This window comes from Ahaetulla prasina, chromosome 1, assembly GCF_028640845.1.
Source record: "Ahaetulla prasina isolate Xishuangbanna chromosome 1, ASM2864084v1, whole genome shotgun sequence".
Classification (NCBI taxonomy): domain Eukaryota; kingdom Metazoa; phylum Chordata; class Lepidosauria; order Squamata; family Colubridae; genus Ahaetulla; species Ahaetulla prasina.
This window is the reverse complement of record NC_080539.1, coordinates 23,212,238-23,218,237: the sequence shown is the minus strand read 5'-3', so window position 1 is coordinate 23,218,237 and position 6,000 is coordinate 23,212,238.

Below are 6,000 nucleotides of genomic sequence, written 5' to 3'. Positions count from 1 at the left end.
CTCAGTAAGCTCAAACTGCCCAAGGAGCTGCTGATCCAATTCTACAGAGGAATTATTGAGTCTGTCATTTGCACCTCTATAACTGTCTGGTTCGGTTCTGCAACCCAACAAGAAAAACACAGACTTCAGAGGATAATTAGAACTGCAGAAAAAATAATTGCTACCAACTTGCCTTCCATTGAGGACCTGTATACTGCACGAATCAAGAAGAGAGCCGTGAAAATATTTGCAGATCCCTCGCATCCTGGACATAAACTGTTTCAACTCCTACCCTCAAAACGACGCTATAGAGCACTGCACACCAGAACAACTAGACACAAGAACAGTTTTTTCCCGAAGGCCATCACTCTGCTAAACAAATAATTCCCTCAACACTGTCAGACTATTTACTGAATCTGCACTACTATTAATTGTTTCATAGTTCCCATCACCAATCTCTTTCCACTTATGACTGTATGACTATAACTTGTTGCTGGCAATCCTTATGATTTATATTGATATATTGATCATCAATTGTGTTGTAAATGTTGTACCTTGATGAACGTATCTTTTCTTTTATGTACACTGAGAGCATATGCACCAAGACAAATTCCTTGTGTGTCCAATCACACTTGGCCAATAAAATTCTATTCTATTCTATTCTAGTTTGAATTTGTGGCAGGCAGTACAGGGGTCAGGTGCTGGGTATTGCATAAGGTTTTGTGTGATTCTTCTGTGTGCATTCTTCTTTGGTTGAGAGGGATTCTCTTCGATTCAGATTGGTTTCCCTTTCAAGGAAATAGAATTGTTTCTTTTCCTCTTCATCCGGCAGGCTGCCAAGGAAGGGACAGATCGTTCTTCCCCCGTTTCTTCCCAGAAGTCTAAACTGATGGCTTAAAAAGCGCTTTCAAAATGAGATTGAGGACTGTGTGGCATTAAGCCAAAGGCTGTCCTTGCTTTTCCTACCTTAAATGGACTAAAAGACCTTGTTCCTTGAGGCCTTCTTTCATTTAATTCAATTTGAGAGGGGTGAGAAGAAAACTGGCTAGGCAAAAGTAAATATTTAGCAATAAATAAATGTATGATTCATCAAATTAGCTTTCCTGCAAGGAGCCCAAAGTGGCTTAGATGGTTTTTCTTCACCGCATTCTCGGAAAGAGCCGGCTGACCCAAGGTCAGCAGCAAGCAGGGAGGCTAAGTGAGTGGGTTGAGCCAAATCCAATTATTGGATCCAGCCTTTAAGACATATCCTGAAGCCAGGTTAGGATTATTTGTGCTTACATCTAGTACTATCTTCCCTAACTCAAAGAAAAGAAGCAGGGATCCACATCATCTTGTACCAGGGGTGTCAAACTCAAGGCCCACGGGCCAGATCTGGCCTGGGGGTTGCTTAGATCTGGTCTGCGGGGCTGCCCTGGAAACAGTGAAGGACCGGCCCAGGGTGCCTCTGCCAGCGAAAACAGGGTCCCGAGCTCCGTTTCGGCTGCAACGGCCTCCTGCCACTCTCTGCCAGTGAAAACAGAGCTCAGGAGGGCCGTGCATGGCCCTCCCGAGCTCCGTTTTCACTGGCAGAGGATTGCAGGAGGCCATCACAGCTGAAAATGGAGCTCGGGACCCTGTTTTCGCTGGCAAAACACTCGGGCCACCACAGGCGCCAACATGAGTGACATTGAGCTGGCCACCCTGGCCACACCCATCCTGGCCCCCTGAGGTCAAACACAACTCTGATGTGGCCCTCAATGAAATTGAGTTTGACACCCCTGTCTTATACAGTGTTGTTGTTGTTAGTTGCGAAGTCGTGTCCGACCCATCGCAACACCATAGATAACATTCGTCCAGGCCTTCTTGTCCTCCACCATCCTCTGGAGTCCATTTAAGCTCACGCCTACTGCTTCAGTAACTCCATCCAGCCACCTCATTCTCTGTCGTCCCTTTCTTCTTTTGCCCTCAATCGTTCCCAGCATTAGGCTCTTCTCCAGTGAGTCTTTCCTTCTCATTAGGTGGCCAAAGTATTTCAGTTTCATCTTCAGGATCTGGCCTTTTAAAGAGCAGTCAGGGTTGACCTCCTCTAGGACTGACTAGCCTTGCAGACCAAGGGACTTGCAGGAGTCTTCTCCAGCACCAGAGTTCAAAGGCCTCAATTCTTTGGCGCTCAGCCTTTCTTATGGTCCAATTTTCACAGCCATACATTGCAACTGGGAAAACCATAGCCTTGACTATACTCACTTTTTTTGGCAGGGTGATGTCTCTGCTTTTTAGTATGTTGTCTAGATTTGCCATAGCTTTCCTCCCCAGGACCAAGCGTCTTTTAATTTCTTGGCTACAGTCCCCATCTGCAGTAATCTTGGAAAATAAAATCTGTCACTACCTCCATTTCTTATACCATGTTTTATACAGTAGAGATACAAAAAAATGAACTGAAGGCTTTTTACATTATATATATTTATTTAAATATATATATTTCGTCGTGAGCTAAAAACATATTTATTCATTCAAGCAGGACTGGCATAAATAGTTGATTTTAAATTGGGGTTTTAGTAATATTTTAAATTTTTAAATCTTTTAAATTACCGGCCGTTTAGTAATAGTTTATTTTAATTTCTTTTAATTGTATATATTCTGTATTTTATTCTGGCTGTACACCGCCCTGAGTCCTTCGGGAGAAGGGCGGTATAAAAATTTAATAAAATAAAATAAATAAATAATAAATATATCTCATTTCCTCATTTCTTCAGAACCTGTTATCTGTCTGGGCATGCCCTGTCAACAAGCCCATCATCCTCTAGGCTGCCCTCCATGAAATCTTCCTAGCCTGCAGTGACAACTATATAAAAGTATATAAAGGCAAATGTTTCCCTGTCCAGTGTTTGTGACCTGAGCAGTGCTCATCTCAGTTTCTTAGCCGAGGGAGCCAATGTTGTCCGAAGACATTTCTGTTGTCATGTGGACATCATGACTGTATGGCAAAGGGCACAGAACTCTTACCTTCCCACCAAAGTGGTACCTATTTATCTATTTGCATTTGTATGCTTCCAAACTGCTAGGTGGGCAGAAACTGAGGCAAGAACAGGAGCTCACCCTCTTGTGCAGTGCTCGGGACTTAAACCTCTGTTGTCAGTTTTCCAGCTGACAAGCTCATCATCTTTAACCACTGAGTTCATTGCACCCTGACAACTGTATACAGCCTCTTTTTGATCTTTACGCATCTGCTTTGTGCACCAAATGTAGCTTCAAATTGCATCGTTATTGATTTTTAACATTGGCATTAATTTCCAGCTTTATCCCCACAACCATCACTTCCACTCCCAAAGCTAGGAATTTAGCTTTTTCCAGTCATGGTGGTTGAGATTGGCTGCTGGTTGTCTTGTAACTAAGATGCCAAATTTGTTTGCTAAATGGCACTTTGGTGTTAGCATGGCAATAAGCTCTCGGAAACCTGATGGCAACCTACTAATGCTCATCTATTTAGTTTGTTTCTCAGAAATCTGAAAAAAACACACCTGGATTTCTACAAGTTGGGCAGACCAAGTTTTCAAATGATTTTTTGTACCATCCACAGGCATGTCATAGGAAAGGTATGGAAGTTAAAAACAGATGGCTAGTGGAAGCCTGGCACTCAAACAAATCAGCCATCAATAGACACATAGAGATAAACAACATCTACATTAGATCTACACTCAAAAGAGACAATAAAAGAGCCCAAAAGGAAACAAAAAGACCAAAACCAGCAATTGACACCCAGTTGAGCAGAGATGAACATCAAGATGAATGCTAGACCAATAATCAAGAATCAAACAATACCCCAATCAAGAAACTACTACCAATTCAGACAAACAAGCTACAATAAATAGCCCAATCAAGTACCACCAGATCTACGCCTACCAACACTGACAGGGCAAGCTACTACCATAGTATATAAAATGAGAGCAAATCCCACTTCCTACTAGCACTGATGATGTTACCTAGTTTGGTAATGAAACATTTGCAAGAAAACAACCAAGCTCAGAGAGCACCAAGGACCTCACAGATGGCCAATTTTTTTCTCTTCTTAATTAAATTGCATTAAAAGAATGGGAAGTGGGGACAACCTTTTTTTTAACCTAGCACCAAGAGGTTTAAGGTGCTATCTGAAATCTTGGCACTGGTCATAGCCTAATGTCTGTTTCTTTTTAAGATGGTAACTGCATGGATGTATCATATTCCATTTTCCTGGAACAATGTGGAAGGCATTTGCCATTCCCTTCTTCCAGAATGGGTTTTGACTTCCCAGCCTAGTTACAGACCTTGATAGTAGAAATAGAAATAAAATAACAGAGTTGGAAGGGACCTTGGAAGTCTTAACTTTTCTTTTATGTACACTGAGAGCATATGCACCAAACAAATTCCTTGTGCGTCCAATCACACTTGGCCAATAAAAATTCTATTCTATTCTATTCTGTTCTATTCTGTTCTAGTCTAGTCTAGTCTAGTCTAGTCTAGTCTAGTCTAGTCTAGTCTAGTCTAGTCTAGTCTTCTAGCCCAACCCCCTGCTTAGGCAGGAAACCCTACACCACTTCAGACAAATGGTTATCTAATCTGTTCTTAAAAATGTCCAGTGTTGGAGCATTCACAAATTCTAAGGAAATTAGAAGTTTCTCCTTAGTTCTAGGTTGCTTCTCTCCTTGATTAGTTTCCACCCATTGTTTCTTGTCCTGCCCTTAGGTGCTTTGGAGAATAGCTTGACTCCCTCTTTTTTGCAGCAACCCCTGAGATATCAGAACACTGCTATCAGAACACTGCTATCAGAACACTGCTATCAGAACACTGCTATCAGAACACTGCTATCATGTCCCCAGCAATCGAAAACTAAAAGGGTTATCAGTGCATGTAACATAGATGTCTGTATGGGTAAGACTATCAACCATGCTATCAAGCAAAACCAAGCATTTAACAGTGAGTGCCATACCATGTGCACTAAACCAACAGGTGGCATGAAAGTAGGGGCAATCAACACAGGTTATGTAGACAGTAAACACAAGATCAATCCAAATGGACTCAAATGTCTATACACCAATGCACAGAGTATGAGGAATAAACAGGGTGAATTAGAAATCCAAGTAAATGAGGGTAGATATGATATTGTTGCCATTACGGAAACTTGGTGGGATGAAACTGACAAATGGAACATACAGCTAGAGGGATATAAATTATTTAAAAGAAATAGACCAAATAAAAGAGGAGGTGGAGTTGCACTATATATAAGAAATAACTACATCTCTACAGAAATAGAGCACAACAATGATGAAAATCATCTTGAATGTATTTGGGTCAATATAAAAGGGTGAAAACGATATTGCCATAGGTCTATACTATAGGCCACCCAACCAAACAGAGGAAGTAGATGAACTTTTGCTAGTCAGCTAACTAAGGTATGTAGGAAGCACATCACAGTAGTAATGGGGATTTTAACTACCCTGACATCAATTGGGAAACAAACTCTGCACCAAGTGGAAGATCCAACAGGTTCCTAACAAACCTAGCAGACAACTTTGTTTCCCAAAAATAGAGAAGGCGACAAGGATCAGCCATATTGGACTTAATTCTCACTAACAGAGATGAAATGATAGAAGGTGTTGAAGCTACAGGAACCTTGGGGCAAGTGACCACGCAATATTGGAATTCAACATTAAGCAAATACAAGTAGTAGAACAAAGTCAAACTAGAGTCTTGGACTTTAAGAGAGCTAATTTCAATAAACTTAGAGATCTTGAGAAGGATTCAATGGATGAGAATCCTCAGGGGGAAAACAACTCAAGAAGCTTGGGAAATTTTGAAAAGTGAGATTATAAAAGCACAGTCTAACACAATACCAATGAAGAAGAAAAATAGTAGATCACAAAAGAAACCAGCATGGATGCATAAAGAACTATCTGACAAATTGAAAGACAAAAAGGACAAATATAAAAAGTGGAAAGAGGGGCAAATAACTAAGGCAGAATATCAGCAAACAGCCCGAGCCTGTAAAGATGAAGTGAGGAAAGC